We start from the raw sequence: 17,713 nt of genomic DNA on the forward strand, positions 1-17,713 counted from the left end.
GTTTGGTTAAGGCATGCCGTGCAGCATAATAAGAACTATATAGCGGAAACAAATGTCATCTGAAAGTCACTGTTGACTGAAGTTAGTCAACAGTTCTGTGGGAAGTAAAGATCAGCTCTCTTGATTACTGCGAGTTGATGCACACCTTTACGATCAATTCGGATTTAAGTGTTTATTCATACAAGTCAGTCGCGCTGCGCCATCGACATGGCGTTTTATCACGCGACATACTCGTTTTGGTAAATGTAAGTCTTCAGCGCCTGTAAATGGGCTCTGATCTACGTTCTGCTTTTACCCTCTGCTGTTAATATCCTTATATATTCATTTTCACAAAACACACCGAAAGATTTAAAATTCCAAAAACGAATATTTATTTATTTGATCGATGTTTATTGTACTAAAGACTACAACATCCAAACCAAAACTATAGAGCAGCGTTGACTGTGTGATAAGTGGTTGGAAAATGGCCACAGAACTTTCCCCATATATATATGTATATACCCATGCATGGGTGGAGGAAACAGGAGTTAATATGATGTTAATATAACATCATATATTATGATTTATGTATGACACGAGAAATGAAAACATGCGTATCTAAACTACCCTCCATGGATAGGGTACGATATTCTGGCTTTCTGTGAACACTTAACTTATAACTGATTGGTTGATTCATTGACTGATTGATTAATTAATGGATTGATTGATTAATTGGTTTAGTCACCGGTATTTGATCTTTATTTAACGCCATATATACTTAATAACTTTTCACTTGTACTCAGTTTTGTATGGGTGCAGGAAATCGTAAAGCCTAGGGTAAACCATGTACTGATCTTCGGCAAATCACTGATGAACCTGTCCGTATGTGAAGTACAAGTAGATATATACACACCATATTGGTGGAAGACAAGTGGTCTTCAACGACCGTTGGGCAGCATGCAAATGGCCGAGATGTATTGAGTTCACTTAATGATATCATAAAATGGATTGATAATATGATGAATTGGATTTAAGATACCATCTATTCATTCCATGATATCAGGAATACTAAGCATTTCTTAATGTCTGGAATTCATTTCATGATATCATTAAAGATGGCGAATCTTTCCCAGACTTCGTTGCGTAGCATTTGCCGCCAATTCACTCGTCTAGACGAGTAGTGGGCGAAATACGCATGTCCGTGAACCGTAGAATTAAGTCCGTACGAACTTTTTTGAAATCTTTAAGCCTCGTGACTTGAGAGTTAAATTTACATATTTTTCTGCACTTCCCAGGTTAAGACTCTTATGCTTCAATCTGTCAGCACCACGTTGTCAAACAACATAAAAGTTATGAAAATAGCAAAAAAAGTTTTAATAGCAAAAAAGACCTAATAATATTTTTTTATAGCAATCATGGGGCATTCATGTCCTTTCGTTCACCATACTGAAAGATATCTTGAAATGAATTTGTGATATCATGAATTCAAATTGTGATATGTTGAGATGAATTCGTGATATCTGGAGATGATTTGAACATATTAAGTCACAGTCTACATTTATTGATATCTTTACTTTTGTTCTTGATGTCTTTAAATTTTTTTCTGATATCTGTAAAGTATTTCATGAAATTTTAAAAACGCATGCACATATCAGTAAGCGATTTCAAGATATCCGAAATGATTCAATGATATCAAGAATAAATTTATGATATCTTAAATTTTTTTACTGATATCATTAAATGAATTGAAGACATCTTAAATTACTTTAACATATCAAAACATTTTAATTGAAAGGTAAAACGGCTTGCCATACGGCCGCACCAGTGATCGTATACAGTCAGCAGCTTATTGTCACTATGCAAGGACCCACATATGATCTTCTCCAATATCAACCAACAATTTATAGTTTTCTCTCCCTCTCTCTCTATATATATATATATGCACCTGCACTCGCATCCTCCAAATATATAAATCACTTCTTCTCTGCATTCATGGTTTTTGTCATCAATGACCGATAGTAGTACAGATGGGACAATCCGTGGCGTTTTTGTGGAGGCATTTGTGGAGGCATTTGCATATCGTTGAGTCCGCGCTCTCATGAGCGAGGCGCATGCGCGTGACGCCACTCGTCACGTGAGGCCCGCCAAAGGACCAATGAGCGCAGCTCTTTCAGTTCTCGCGCCAAAACTGACCGATGAGGTGCGTGACGTCACGCGTGACTTGCGAGAGCAGCTACTTCAGCTCCATTTCGTGCCCAAAGGGACCCATGGGTGACCACGTGGTGTTGGCGCCTGAGGTGTGTCGTTGAGTCCGCTAATTCGCGAGTCGGCTTGACAGCACTGTCCCGGCCGAGGACCTGACCTCCACCCCGCTACCCACCACGGTGTTTACCGCCGAGCAGGACACGTCCACGGACCAAGCCATCACTCCCCGGTTGAAGTTTACGGGATTTCCCAGTTGACCCCAACTCCGCCGGCGTCACCGACGATCGCTCCCTAACAACACTTCGTCGGTACCGATCAACGTTTCCACACCCGTCAATTCTTCACCCAACACGGCGCGGCGCGACAGCAGCAGCAGCAGCGGCAGTAGCAGTCCGTCTACCTCGCCCTCCCCGCCCGCGGTGACGGCGGCGGTGACCCTAGCGACCTCCCGCACTGTACCTCACCCTCACCAGTACGACCAGTCGAACCGACTCACCCAGCCTCTCCATCCATGGATACTCGATGGGGGCATCGCCAGTGAACCGACGACCCATGTTTGTGAAACGGTTGGTGGAGTACGCTCAAGCTCTCATTTACCCACGTCCGCAGCGCGTCGTCTGGTGTTACGGGGAGCGGCAGCCGTTGTACACCACGTTACCCAATGTTCGGTTTGGCGTGCCCAGCCCGTCAGCATTTGACCCGGGAAAGCGGACGTTAGTCGTCGTGGATGATTTGATGGCCGAAGCGGACAAACGCGTGACAAAACTCTTTGCCAAAGGCAGCCACCACCGCAGCTTGGTGTACATCGTGCAGAACTTGTTCAACAAAGATCATCACACCATCAGTCTGAACGCACACTACCTGGTGTTGTTTAAAAACCCGCGAGACGCATCTCAAATTACCACGATCGCTAAACTGATGGCTCTGGGGCGAACGCAGTATTAGGCGTTTGAGGATGCCACCGCCGAACCTCACGGGTATTTCCTGGTGGATTTCAAGCAAGCCACACCCCACCACCTAATAATTTCAATTTTGATATTGTAAATTATCCTTATTTAGATAGCAATATACCAAAGGGTCCTGCATATGGCGTATACATATCTCGCCTTGTAGCATTTGTCAGATCTTGCGTTAATTGTGATGACTTTAATCTGCGTCACAAGTTGTTAGTTCAAAAACTAGTTTGTCAAGGATACTCCATCAAACGCCTTCGTTCTAAGTTTCTCAAATTTTACAATGACTATAACACTCTCGTTGGCAGGTATAGACAGAGCGTTCAGAATCTATGGCGATCTGCATTGTGATCAACCACATAGACGGCGCTGTTATCCCCATGTACATATCTATCACGTACATGGTATTTAACAACACAGATGGCGCTGGTTGCCCAGTGTAACCGTCTATCTTGTATGTCATGTGTAACATCATAGATGGCGCCTCTTGTGGCATGAGATCTTTAAATATTAACGGGAAAGACGTAATCGTCCGTTACTTTTGAATCACAGTCTGATCGGTTAGGGTCTGTAACGCTCGTCATTCTGTATCTAATACCGCTTAACCTGGGGCTAGGGGCCGTAAAGGTAGCCATGCTCATTACATCAGCATGATGCCTTCATGAACAGTTACAATTAAAGCGCGACTAAGATACTTGTTTAATTGTTATTTGACCTGGAACTCATTCACGGACTACGAATATGAACTTTGATATGGAATTCTTTCCTGGAAAATTCATTGTCTGCCCGGCATCATTGAAAACTGATGACCGCTTCTCTCTTGTGTGTTACCGACTTTATTTTTTATTTGTATAATTTCTTACATACCTTTGTCTTTGGGAGTTAGTGTTAAACGTTGTTTTGGAATGGATCTTGCGATTATCGACTTGGAACGCCTTTTACGGACTACGAATGGTATATGAATGTCGGACTTGACGCTTATATTTAAAGTGTACCACTTCGAAAGCAGTTCTCCAGTGAATCTCAAGTATTGAAAATTGAACCATTCATGGTACGAAATAGGTCATGTGTTCACACTGCATCACATTACACGTACATGCACCCTAATGACTCCTTCGTCGTCATATGACTGAAAAATTGTTGAGTACGACGTTAAACCCCAAGCACTCACTCATTCACTCCGTATGATGAATATGTCGATTTTAGTCAACGGCCTTCAGGTATATGTACAAAAAAAAAAACATCACATGAGTTCTGTAAATACGCCTAGGCTATCTGGAAAGCTGAAAATTACACAAATCCAACGAATACACTATCGCTGACATCGCCTTGACAACAGGCATTTTCCTATGTAATATTTTGCGGGATGAATTTCTTCACCCACCCTCCTTGCAACCAGGGGAATCACGTGGTCCCTAGCTTCTGGATTGTCTTATAGAATAGCTTATAATTTCACACATTTACCTGTTTGTATCGGTATTCATACGTTTTCAAGTATGTGCAGAAGCAATTAGCGATATGCGATTACCTAGCGAGCATTATGGCACGTGTCTCGCTCTACGCGCGGACTCAATGACATACCTTCATCGCTCATTCCGTTGGCCCGCATCGCATCGATATGCAAATGCCTCCCCAAATGCCTCCCCAAAACGACAAAACGATTGCCCTTTCTATACTACTACAGCTCAATTTCTTTTGAAATCCAGTAGGACTTTGTCCAGCTTGTTACGGAAACATACCAAATAGTGTAACAATGCAACTTCCGTGATAGAAGCAATAATAATGATTTGCCATTAGCTTTTTTTATTTCAACCTTTTTTCTTCCTATATAGAACTTTTTTTATAATTGCGTGAGCTTCTGGTTTACTGTCATGAACAAAGCTGGATCAATAGAACTCATAAACACAGTTTGACTTATACACGTTAAAAGCCTGTGTACCTTGTTACACCTCAACGCGTCGTGCAGCTGAAGACATTTATGTGCAATCAATAGAACTCTGTGTACCGCTATAGTGTTACTGAGTTATTTTCACTGTTTAAATCAACGGAAGGGAAAACCGTTATGTATATAAGGAAGGTGATTACCTGACGATTACAGTTGAGATAACGGTGTCAAGATTCTCTTTCCACATCCCAGAATGCTATCAGCTAGATCAGGTTATTGAAAACAAAACCCACACCACGACAGAAATTGAATCAATCTTTTTTATATATATTTTTTAAAATTTATTTATGATGTCGGAAATGTCACCGTGAACAAACTTGGGAGAAAAGCGGCTAATGCTGTTGGAGTTTAGTTTGTATACCAAGCTCTCGGCGATGTAATCCGGCGCCTGGTTAATGGGTTTTTCCAAGAAGCTCTTGTAACTTAAAGAGCCGATTAAATATCGTCGTATAAAGCCACACCCTACAAAGCGGTCGGCGTCAATTCGTAAATGTACTTTGGAGAAGATGAAAATCCTGAGGAGAATCGTCTTTTTGCTGGCAGGTAAGTGGAAAGGAATTTTGCAAGCGTCTTAATTTAGTCTTAAATTTACCCCACTCATAAAGTATAACTGGGGACCATCATATACATGTACATGTAAGTGAAAAATTCTTGATGATGAAGGCGTACAAAAGCAATCAATCAATCGATCGGTCAATCAATCAGTCAATCAATTATTAAAAACTAAAGCCGAGAAGGGTACATGCACAAGGCTTCAACTCTCTTGATCCAGCTCCAAACTTCATTTGATACTTAATGTATTTTATTTTGATCATTCTTATCTTTCACTTTGATTAATTCACAAATTACAAAAATCATTCTTATTTCATTTGCATAATTTTTTAAATTGGACACTGGACACTATGGCATCGTTTTGCGTGAGTGGAGAAATAGCTTGCTATACTGTTACTGTCAAGCTGATGGGCAAACAAATGGATATGAGGCGAATATTACAAAAGACTACAGCCTAAAGAGCAAAACCAGAGCAGTGACGACAGTGTGATAGCTGGCTAATAATCACACCTGACCAGTGAAATCCGAAATCTGATCAGTTTACCTGGGTTATGATTTAATTACAAATACTACACGCAAATTTAGAAATACACATTGTAGTACACGTCAGCTAACACCATTGCGCAATCAGAGTTAGGTAAAGAAATTTGCAGCGATGTAAGCTACAATTTAGTAGACGTCTAAAAAATATCTTTGGTCCAAAAATACTTAATATGCTGTGTTGTCAATACACTTAATGAACAATCACTTGGAAACAAAGTAAACGGATAAGGACTCGTATTTATTAAGCAACATAAAACTTAAGTCGTAAATTGCAAGCGCTTAAGAAGTCAAACCCAAACAGTGAAGAACTCAAACTCTGGTTGGTACAGTGTTCTTCACTAAGGAATCAGGGTACAAATTTTAAACGTCCTAGAGCAAATCATTTTAACTGTAGCTGTGTTTTAATTTTTGCTTACGTCTTTAAACACTTGTTAAATATGGGTTTTGACCTTTGGCAGAATTCCTGTTTATGCAGAAATACAGTATAAAGACAACAAGCTAGTGAATGACTTGAAGACTGATTACCTTCTACAGAATAATCACAATCATCGTCAATCGCAAAGTTATATATCATTAGGCGCATCGCAATCGCCGTAACCATATAATCAGTAATGACTGTTGGCATATCATCGCCACTGTCATCATAATCATCGTCACTGACGCAATAATCATCGCCACGGACATCGTCAGTGTCACCATATTCATCGCTACTGTCACCACAATCGTCATCACTCTCAACATCACCATCGTCCTCACCATAACCATCGCTACGGTCACCATAACACATCGTTACCGTGACCATAATAATCGTCACCAGTCCTCTGTGGCCAATTGGGTTAGCGAGCCTCTCACCAGTGCGGTCGCTGTGAGTTCAAGTCCAGCTCATGCATGCCCCGCCCGTACGTGGGAAGGTCTTCAGCAAACTGCGGATGGTCGTGGGTTTCCTCCAAGCTCTGCCCAGTTTCCTTCTGCCTTAATACTGGCCGTCGCCGTATAAGTCAAATATTCTCGAGTAAGGCGTAAAACACCAATCAAATAAATAAATCGTCACCGTCACCATAACCATCGCCGTTGTCATTATAATCATCACTGCTGCCACCATAATCATCGCCACTGTCATCATAATGATCGCTACTGTCACCGCAACCGTCATCACCCTTACCATAATCATCGTCATCTTCACCATAATCATCGCCACTGTCACCATAACATGGGATTAGCACGTTAGCGCGGCGCATTGGCCCACGAACCTCTCACCAATGCGGTCGCCGTGAGTTCCAGCTCATGCATGCTCCGCCTGTTTGTGGGAAGATCTGCGGCCTGCGGATGGTCGTGGGTTTCTTTTGAGCTTTGCCCAGTTTCATCCTACCTTAAAGGAGAGCCCCAACGACTTTATTTTCATACTTAATGTTTCTAGACACAATATTTATGCTATGTTAGTCTTTAAACTACATTAAAAAATATTGTCTTAACTAGTTCTATTTAAAAAAAAAAACATTAAAGTTGGGCCCTCTCTCTATTTTGCCGACCGTGAAGCCCTGGCCGGGTGACGTCATATCGGAATTATGCATTGAAAAGCCCTGGAAAGCATTGCCGAATTCATGCATTAGGTCTACTGCTGTGTGCTTTTCCAGTATTAGCCAACTTATGAATTAATCTATAATTACACCTACGTATCAAAATAAATAAGCCAAAATAAGTAAGGTTTGAATCATACTGAATAGAAACAGTGATTGGTAAGGGACCTAAACGCCAGCTTAAACTTTGCCTGAGTGCCGTTACGGGCATCAAGGTACGGCATGCTGTGAGGTATCACTAGCCCGCTGTGCGCTGTGTGAACAGGAGGGCTGCCCTGAAGCCTCGTGGACTGTAGGACAAAGGTAACCAACTCCTTACACTTCATCTCACAGCCGGCAGTTTCAAACGAGCAAGTAAGTGAAGAACTTCTGAATTTCGGGAGTGAAAATCCCAATTTCTTTTCTATTCATTTGGCTTTTTTTTTGGTGGGGGGTCGGGGGTTGGGGGGTGGGGGCGGACGGGGATATAAGCATCGTCTGGCTTTTTCTTTTAATATAGACATGGTAGAAGTAGCAAATCTTATACGACTACGATAAATCGAGCCTTCTATAATCAAAGGCTGTTATTGATTATATATCTATCCATAGTTTCTCAGTCTGTGGAATTTTAGGCCTTGTGTGTAACTTAACCTTATCCTGCGCTGTGTCCAAACTTGGGCATGGAATGATCTCGAAATTAGTAGTGGGGTAGATTTTCTGATGCTTGATCACCAAATTGTACGCTCTTTCTTCCCTTCTCGACGTTTTAAGCGGTCGAAATGGAATCAGGGGACAGCAAACTATCTACCTGCGGTTTGGACGGCCCATCATCGAGGGTTCCATTGGGGCCGTAGTCGTATAAATGAAGTATTCTTCACTTGAGTATGGCGTAAAACTCCAGTCGGGTAAATAAATCGTCACCGTCATCATAACCATCGTCACCGTCATTATAGTCATCGCTACTGCCACCATAATCACTGTCACTCTCATCGTGACCATAACCATTGTCAAAACGACCATAATCATTGTCAAAACGACCATAATCATGGTCAGTGTGACCATAAGCATCGTCACCACGACCATACTCATAGTCACGGTCATTAAAATCATCGCTACAGTCACCATAATTATCGTCATTGTCACCAAAACCATCGTCGTTCTCACCATGTAATCATCGTCACCGTCATGATAATCATCGTCAACGTGAAGATATCCATTGTCATCATAATCATCGCCACTGTCACCATAAGCATCGTCTCTGTCACCATAATTATCATTATTGACAGCACTGCACCATAGCCATCGTCGCTGTCACCATAATCATCATCACTGTCACCATAATTATCGTCACTGACACCATAAACATTACCAGTGTCACCATAATTATTATCACTGTCGTAAAAATCTTCACCATATAACCATCACTGACATCATAACCATCGCTTTTAAGTCACCATCACCTTCGTCATTGTGGGAAGGTTTGACAGCAACCTGCGGATGGTTGTGGGTTTCACTCGGGCTTTGCCCGGTTTCCTCCCACCATAATGCTGGCCGCCGTCGTATAAGTGAAATATTCTTGAGCACGGCGTAAAACACCAATGAAATAAATAAATAAAAACATCGTCATTGTCATCATATAATCATCGTCATTGTCACCATAATCACTGTCACCACAGTCCTGCCATCATATAATCATCGTCACCATCACCAAATAGTCATCGTAAATGTCACTATCCATCGTAACCGTCAGCACTATCATCGTCACCGTCACCATAATTATAGTCACTGTCACCATAACCATTGTCACTGTCACCATGATCATCATTACCGTCATTATAATCATCATCACGGTCACCATAATACCAATGGTCACCTTTGTCACAGCCACCTTATTGTCGCCGTCACCTTAATGACGTCACCTTAGTCATTGTCAGCATAACTCCAATCATTATGATAATCGTCATCATAATCGCTGTCATTGTATTCTCCTTCCCCATTATCATCGCCATATTAGTCGCCTTCACTTTTGTCACTGTCATCGCTATCTTATAGTCACCCCTACCTTGGTGACCATCACCTTAATCACGTCAAAGTATTCATCATCACCACCACCTTAATCATGTCAAAGTATTCACCCTCACCAGAATGATCACCTCTACCTTATTCACCACCACCTTAATAACGTCACAGTATTCACCTTCACCAGAATGATCACCGCCATCTTAGTCACCACCACCTTAATAACGTCACAGTATTCACCGTCACCAGAATGATCACCTCCACCTTATTCACCACCACCTTAATAACGTCACAGTATTCACCGTCACCAGAATGATCACCTCCATCTTATTCACCACCACCTTAATAACGTCACAGTATTCACCTTCACCAGAATGATCACCGCCATCTTAGTCACCACCACCTTAATGACGTCACAGTATTCACCGTCTCTGCCACCCTAGTTACCACCACCTTAATGACGTCACAGTATTCACCATCACCAGAATGATCATCACCAGTCACCACCGCCGTAATCATGTCACAGTATTCAACGTCAGCAGGATGATCACCTCCACCTTAGTCATCACCACCTTAATGACGTCATAGTATTTGCCATTACCTTACTCACCACCACCTTGATCACCGTCATCAGAATGATTACCTTCGAATAGTTGTGAGCTGACAGTTGTTAATGTAGTGTTCATTTTTATTTTGGAAGATTTCCGTTTTTATCATTCACATGTCCACAGCCTTATTTCACATCAACAGCTGCGAATCGTTGTACCTTGGATTAAGGTTGTATTTTATTTTATTTATTTATTTGATTGGTGTTTTACGCTGTACTCAAGAATATTTCACTTATACGACGGCGGCCAGCATTATGGTGGGTGGAAACTGGGCACAGCCCGGGGGAAACCCACGACCATCCGCAGGTTGCTGGAAGACCTTCCCATGAACGGCCGGAGAGGAAGCCAGCATGAGCTGGACTTGAACTCACAGCGACCGCATTGGTGAGAGGTTTCTCGATAGATGGGTCGTAGGTTGCACGTGGAAACATTCAGTTGCAAGTGTCATTAAGGAGCGCAATTCGTATTCGCAAACACTTTCTCGTACCCACAGGGAGCTCGGTTTGTGTGTGGGAAGAGACCACAAAGGATTGGCCGATTTCATCATTCAGACAGCCTCCTGTTACAGCCTTTTGATGTAAATTTTAGAATTTACAACGTATAGAAATAATTTATAGTGAAATATCTTTGTCGTGGGGCCAATTCAAGCAACACATTTGCTAATCATCATTAAGGTCTAGAAGAAATTGATCACGTGTCAAGAGCACATCACATTTGTTTAAATTTCTCTCGCATCAAATGGGGGCTCTTACTCAATAATTCCACAATAAAATGATTTGTTTTATTGGGCCTGAAACGCTATGAATGTAATCCATAGTACATCAGATTCGTTTTATATTACTGTTCCAGAAACCTGATAATGACATCTTATTTTGTCTCAAACAGTTGTTTCAGGTACACCGACTATCTTGGAAAATGGAGATGCTAATGAAAATACAGGCCAGTCTTTTCAGAATGGAGGGCAAGGAATGTCGGCGAAATACGGAGGGGATCCTGTATGGGGCTCACTGTATTTGACATCAGGGGTCCCTTGGGTAAAACAGGCAAGCATCATGCCAAAACGAGGAGGGACTCCTAAGAAGACTATCAGGAACATAACGAGATATAATGATATGCAAAAGATATCGCGTAGACGTAAACGCTCAGTCGCAGAATCCCCATCTCCGCAGTGTCCAGCGGGTGAAACCTGCAAGAATGTGTGTTTCGACAGAAATTTCAACTACACAAACTGTTACTGTGATATCGGGTGCCTTCTGTTCGGCGACTGTTGTTTTGACTTCTTTGAGGTGTGCCTTAATACGTCTGTCGTTCAACTACTTGAGTCTGTTGCTGGTATTGAAGTTACCTATCACAATGACAAGACATCAAATATTCCGACAGATTACTCCGATGTAAGCGTGGGCGAAGGAGCGATTTCGGTACAAAACTGCAGCAAGCCATTACCAAATGATCTTAATGAAATCCGACCAGAGGATATAATGACATTGTCTGGTTGTATTGATTGCGTTGGTGTTACAAACTGGGGAGGAACGAAAGATGTATGGTCCCCGCCAGCATACCAAATAGTGTCCAGATGCCCTGAAACTTGGACAAATCAGGGGGTTAGACATCTGTGTGAAAACCAAACCGCTGTGACATTCAACAATCCGCCAGTTCACGATGGCTCTGGAGGCATTCTCAGCTTTCGAAATCTTCACTGCGCAATGTGTCACGGGAGGTCAGTGGATGAACTTCAACCTTGGAACATAACCTTAACCTGCCCAGAGACTGATGACATTGACACCTGGATTAAAGAGGATCAGTTTATTCACAGTTGCTGCCGCTTTCTCTTCAAGCCACTTACTGATCTCAAAGACGCGACACGGAGATGTCTTTGGAATGTCTCCGACCAAAATGCATCTTCTGTTTGGATGTCTATAAATGGAAAAAGAAAATGCAATGGAGATGACGTGACCTTTGATGGGAAAGACGAATTATCACCAATTGGGGGCTTTGGCATTTTTAATGCACCGGAGGAAGATTCTGTTACAAAAGATCAGAAAAATGAATCTCTGTTTTGGGGGCCGCTGGGCTCATCTAAAAAACTAGACACCCATTCTAAAGTCGGCATGCCTAAACAATCGGATGTTGATCTTAATGCAAAGGATCCGGCACCGAAGTTTCATTCTGTGGGAACGTTCGGCTTTTTCAAACCACTGGGTAACGTTCCAAACACAGGAGAAGAGACGCTGAAGTCTTCTTTTGATTTAACACGCGGCTTATTTGGAAAACCAAACGGCCGTCCTACTACGAAAGAACCAACATGGCTTTCCACTGTTGTAGGAAAGTTCGCTTTGCCTGAACCAGTGGACTCCGTTTCCAGTACAGCGGAACCGGTCTTGGAGTCTTTTGTGGGAACATTCGGCTTCTCTAAATCACCGAATGCCGTTGTCAGCACAGGGATTCCGGCGCAAAATTTCCCTCACTCCACGCAGCAGACTGTGGAAGACTTACTTCAGAGACACACTCATCCAGCACGCAGCACACAAACGAGTTATGAGACGGTTTCATTTGACGGTTATACAGTAAGGCAACATGACGCTTACAATGTTTCCTTTTCAAACATAAGTGCATTAGGGCCTTATAAGAAATGGTGTGATTTTTTCGGCAGTTTGTCACAAGATGGGAATGATGAATCTGGTCCGTGTCACTGTCTGGGATCGAAAGACTTAAAGGCCTATGGTGACGATGAACCCAGTCTGATGGTACCGCTCTCAGCTCTTTTTACCCTGGACCCAAACTATGGCGTCAAAGTCACCTTTTTGGTACAGGACGTGTTCACTTCAGTTGACATTATAGACGACTATGGGCAATGTTCCCGGGACACGATCTTCATGACTGACACCAAACGATGCGAAGCGAGTGTTTGTGACGTGGACTTTCTAGAAGACCCGGGATATCCTTGCTTGATTGACAGTTCTGATCACACCTTCCCGCCTGAGGGTAACTTCACATCCGTTGTCTCTATCGAAGTCAGCATTCTCCTGTACAAGACTGAAATGGAGCAGACGGCTGAATCGGTGGACGTCCGCAGGATATTTAGTTGTTTTCTAGACACATTTGATCAAAATTTTGTACCTCTTAACGTGTTTCCTGGCGAACTAGTACAGGAGTGGACACGAGTTAGAAAAGGCGCTAGCATGGAATATGCGTTAGTCAAGTCGTCGGATTTCTCACAAAAATTCGCTCCTAGTGGGAACAAGTCGAGTTGCAGGGAGATAAACCTGTCCCAGCGGCATAAAACAGCCCGTTCTAGAGAGTACGAAAACCTCACTAGTTACCGGTACGAGCAGGAAGTTGTAACGCTCTTGAAATTTCGACGCGCGGAAGTCCTTCAGATCTGGAATCTCCTCGTTCTGTTGGGAGCGGTCACCCCCCGAGTTTATCTGGATGAGTTTACCCTCAGGGTTTTTAACGTCAGCTCCGTTATTGTCAGAAACTTTAACCAATCCACTGATGTTGACTGCGATGGGGAATTAAAAATGTTCAACATAACGGACTCAGCAGAACGCAACTCGGATTATTGGATAGCGTTACCCCAAACACGGGGAAACGCGTACCTGAGGTACAGTGAGATTATGATGAGGAATGAGTTTATCTATGAAAAAGATGCCTCTGCGATCTCGATTGGTAGGGGCATAGTGTGTCAGCGACTCGGTAACTTAACGGGGTATAAGAACTGTACTGTGTGGATCGGTGTTCCGCACAGTGCACAAATATCAAATGGCCGTGAACTGTTTGTCGAGATCAATGGGTTTGAACACAAAGTGAGTCAATTTTTGAATACTTCCTCAAAGTTGTTCGTTTGTAAGGAGGGACTCCAGAGGCTGATAAAGTCTCTCCGTACAGAATACGACGAAGCTGAACTGATTCTGAACTACACTGGGTTTAGTTTGTCTTTGGTCGCCTTGTTCTTGACCTTCCTAACCTATTTGCTGATACAAACCCTGCGGAACTTGCCTGGGAAGATTGTCATGTGCTTTTCCTTGACCATGTTTTCCGCCATTTTGTTATTCATGGTTCTCGGCGGACGTGTTTACGACGAAACTCTCTGTAGTGCTGTTGCGATTGTCCTACATTTTCTATGGCTGTCCGCCTTCCTCTGGGTAAACACCCTGTCCTTTGACGTCAGCAGAGCCTTCTCGGGGAATGGGAACAACGCGGTTATGTCCGACTGCGGCCAAAGTAAACGGTTAATGGCCTACATGTTCTACGCCTTGGGAATCCCCACGCTTATCGTCGGCAGTACCGTGGCTGAAGGGCTCCTCAGCAACCCCGGATCAGGCGTCGGAGGCGCGTACGGCAACAGGCGCCTCTGTTGGATCCGGGGCGGTCTCGCCGTCTACGTCTTCTACTGTCCCGTAGGAATCACACTGGTTATTAATCTCCTCCTCTTTGTTCGAAGCGCCCGAGGCATCCATGCCGTATCCAGACTCGCCAAGGCCGTGTCTCTCAAGTCCGACAACCCAGGGAATGCGTTTCTGTTCGTCAAGCTCTCCCTCGTCATGGGCCTTTCCTGGCTTCTTTTCTATCTCATCGAAGTCATCAGCAATCAAGTGGTACGTCTCCTGTGCAGTACGGTTAACTCTCTGCAGGGCATTTTCGTGTTCCTGGCGTTTGTCTGCAACAAACGTGTTTGGCGATACTACCGGAAGTTGTTCAGAAGAGGGAAGAGGTCAGCCGAGGAGAAAACGGCAGTCTCAGACGTCAGCAGCAAATCTCCAAAACGACAGACCATGTCTAGTTTCTAAGATCATATGACACATTGTCATATGTGGAATTGTGATTTTGGACAGCTCATCTGAATAACGGACTTACTCACCGAGGAGACCTTACCAGGTTGCACGGCAAACACGCGTGTATAAGCATGTTTGTCCTTGGTTTCAAACAATACCAAACTATCACCACTTTTAGATGATTTAAAGTCCACAGTTGCATACCACCGATGTTAGAACTTCTTTTCGGATTTGATTCCCATGTACACCACTGTCCATGCAGTAACTAATACCGGTGTAACCTTTCATTGATATCAAACAGTCCTTGTTAATCTCGTGAGAAATTGTGCGTTATTTCATTGAATGGTACACCTTCAGTTATGTCACTAACGTTTGTACTTATACCTTAAAATTACATTTATGAGCATAGTAGTATATCACGACTCTATGTTGTGGAATAAAGAGTGTATTTAATCCAACCTAAGTAAGACACAGTAAGAGACACTTGAAAATAGAACGTCACAAATGTGTATACAGTTTTACACACAGTATGTTAATATATGTATAGCCAACTCACGATGGTGTACTTGTTTAAGTGTTGCATATTATTAAATCTGTAAAATTGCGGTAGAAGATTTCTCACTTTCTTACGACACACTGCATCTCGTTTTTTGTTAAAACGACATTTTGTTCTCTTGAATGGGTGACCATTCCCCCATATAAAAAGTATTTCGACCTCAATTAACCTGTGCAGGTATACATATTGTTTATTCCCGCCTTTGTGGTGACGTTCTGTGAACTGTGTGGTGAGTTGTGACTCATGAAATGTACTACAAGAGAACACTGGTTTATCCAGCTTGAAACCACCACTGCGCTGGAAATACTACATGTTGCTCAGGCTAGCTGAAGGTGTCGCATAACGGGGTCTGCCGCAATGTGCATGCGGCGAAACAGACATCCTTATGCCAAGCAGCCCGTCAACTGTGGTCATAATGGACGTCCCGGGTTAACAATCCCAAGAACAGGGACAGATTCCACAGAGCCATTTCAGACTTAAGTCAAAATTTGAAATACTATTTTAAAGCTTATTTTTATGCCCTTGAAATTAAAATTTTGACCACCTCATTAGCTTGATCCCAAGGCAAATGTATCAAAATTCAACTTCCAGCACCGGTACTAAAAACAGTGCACTTCGGCGAGATTTTATGTTTTGAATCGGCCCAAGGGACCGATCCCAAAAAGACAATTCTGACTTAAGTCAATATTTGAAATGCGATCTTAAAGCAAGAGAACAATGGTTTGTCCAGCTTGGAACCCAACCGCCATTGCGCTAGAAATGATATATACTGTTCAGGCTAGCTGAAGGTGTCGCATAACTGGTTCTGCCACTATGTTCAAGCATCGAAACAGGTAACTTCGCGAGTTAACGATTTCAAGACCAGCGACCGATTCCACAAGGACATTTCTGACTTAAGTCAAAATTTGAAAGGCGATCTTAAAGCTTATTTTTCGGTTTTACAAAGGAAAAATTTGTCCACCTCATCAATGTTATCTTAAGCCAAGTGTATCCAAATTTCAACTCTCCGAACCAAAAACTGAGCTTTTTCGAAAGATTTAAAATTAAAAAGGCAGAAATGACTTTGTGGAGTCGGCCTCAATTTCCTAAATAATATTATAGACACAAATTATCAAAGTAAAAAAGTATATATAAAGGCCTACAAATGAAGAAACTCGGACGGATTCACACAATTTTCAGTGAAGAAGAAAAGACGCAAAGAATGTTCTGGACGAACGAATTATTATATTACCATCCAAACCGCGTGGGCTTACCACTTCAGTTCATAAGATAAAATAACATATGTAGCTTATTTGCGTTTTGATTGTAACTGTTCATATATCTAACGTTCCGTAGCGGTTTTATTCAACCGCGAGATAAGGGGAAGACGTACACAGTTGTGAAGCAGAACGCCTGTGATCCTGGTCACTTCGGCATGTTTACATACAAGAAACCTGTACTCTAGCTTGTAAAATTTAAGACACTTAGAGTAAAGCCGTTTGAGGAAATATCTTAACTGACACACAAGTTCTTGTCGCAATGCCTTGTGACATTTCTTGAAATTCACACACAACACACAGGAAGACCGTATATAGATGTCAAGTGGTCGGAACCACCTGCTGCTCAAATTCACTACAGCCGTAGCGACAAGAACCCCATACTCGGACAGGGAATTTTTAGCTTTCCCCGCTGTATTGTTTGTACGACCTCAGTTGATGACAAAAAGCCTTCATAGAAGGTCACTTAGCTTTCCCCACTGTGGCGTGCAAATTTGTAAAACAGATGATATTTTACTAATGGGCAGTCCGGTTTCCCACACCACTTGAACTATGCTCGACGTCTTGAAGTTGATGAGATACTGAATACCGCTATGGCGTTCAGCAACAGAAACAATGCCGACCTATTTGTAGTACTAGTCGAAATTCTCTTGATGCAGTGTATAATGCCTATATTGCGTGATAATGCGAAAAGCCAGTCACCCACCTATATAACTCCCTGGATGAGTCGCCATGTTAATGCCCCATCCAGCCATGTTTTCACATT

This window comes from Liolophura sinensis, chromosome 13, assembly GCF_032854445.1.
Source record: "Liolophura sinensis isolate JHLJ2023 chromosome 13, CUHK_Ljap_v2, whole genome shotgun sequence".
In the NCBI taxonomy this organism is placed as follows: Eukaryota; Metazoa; Mollusca; class Polyplacophora; order Chitonida; family Chitonidae; genus Liolophura; species Liolophura sinensis.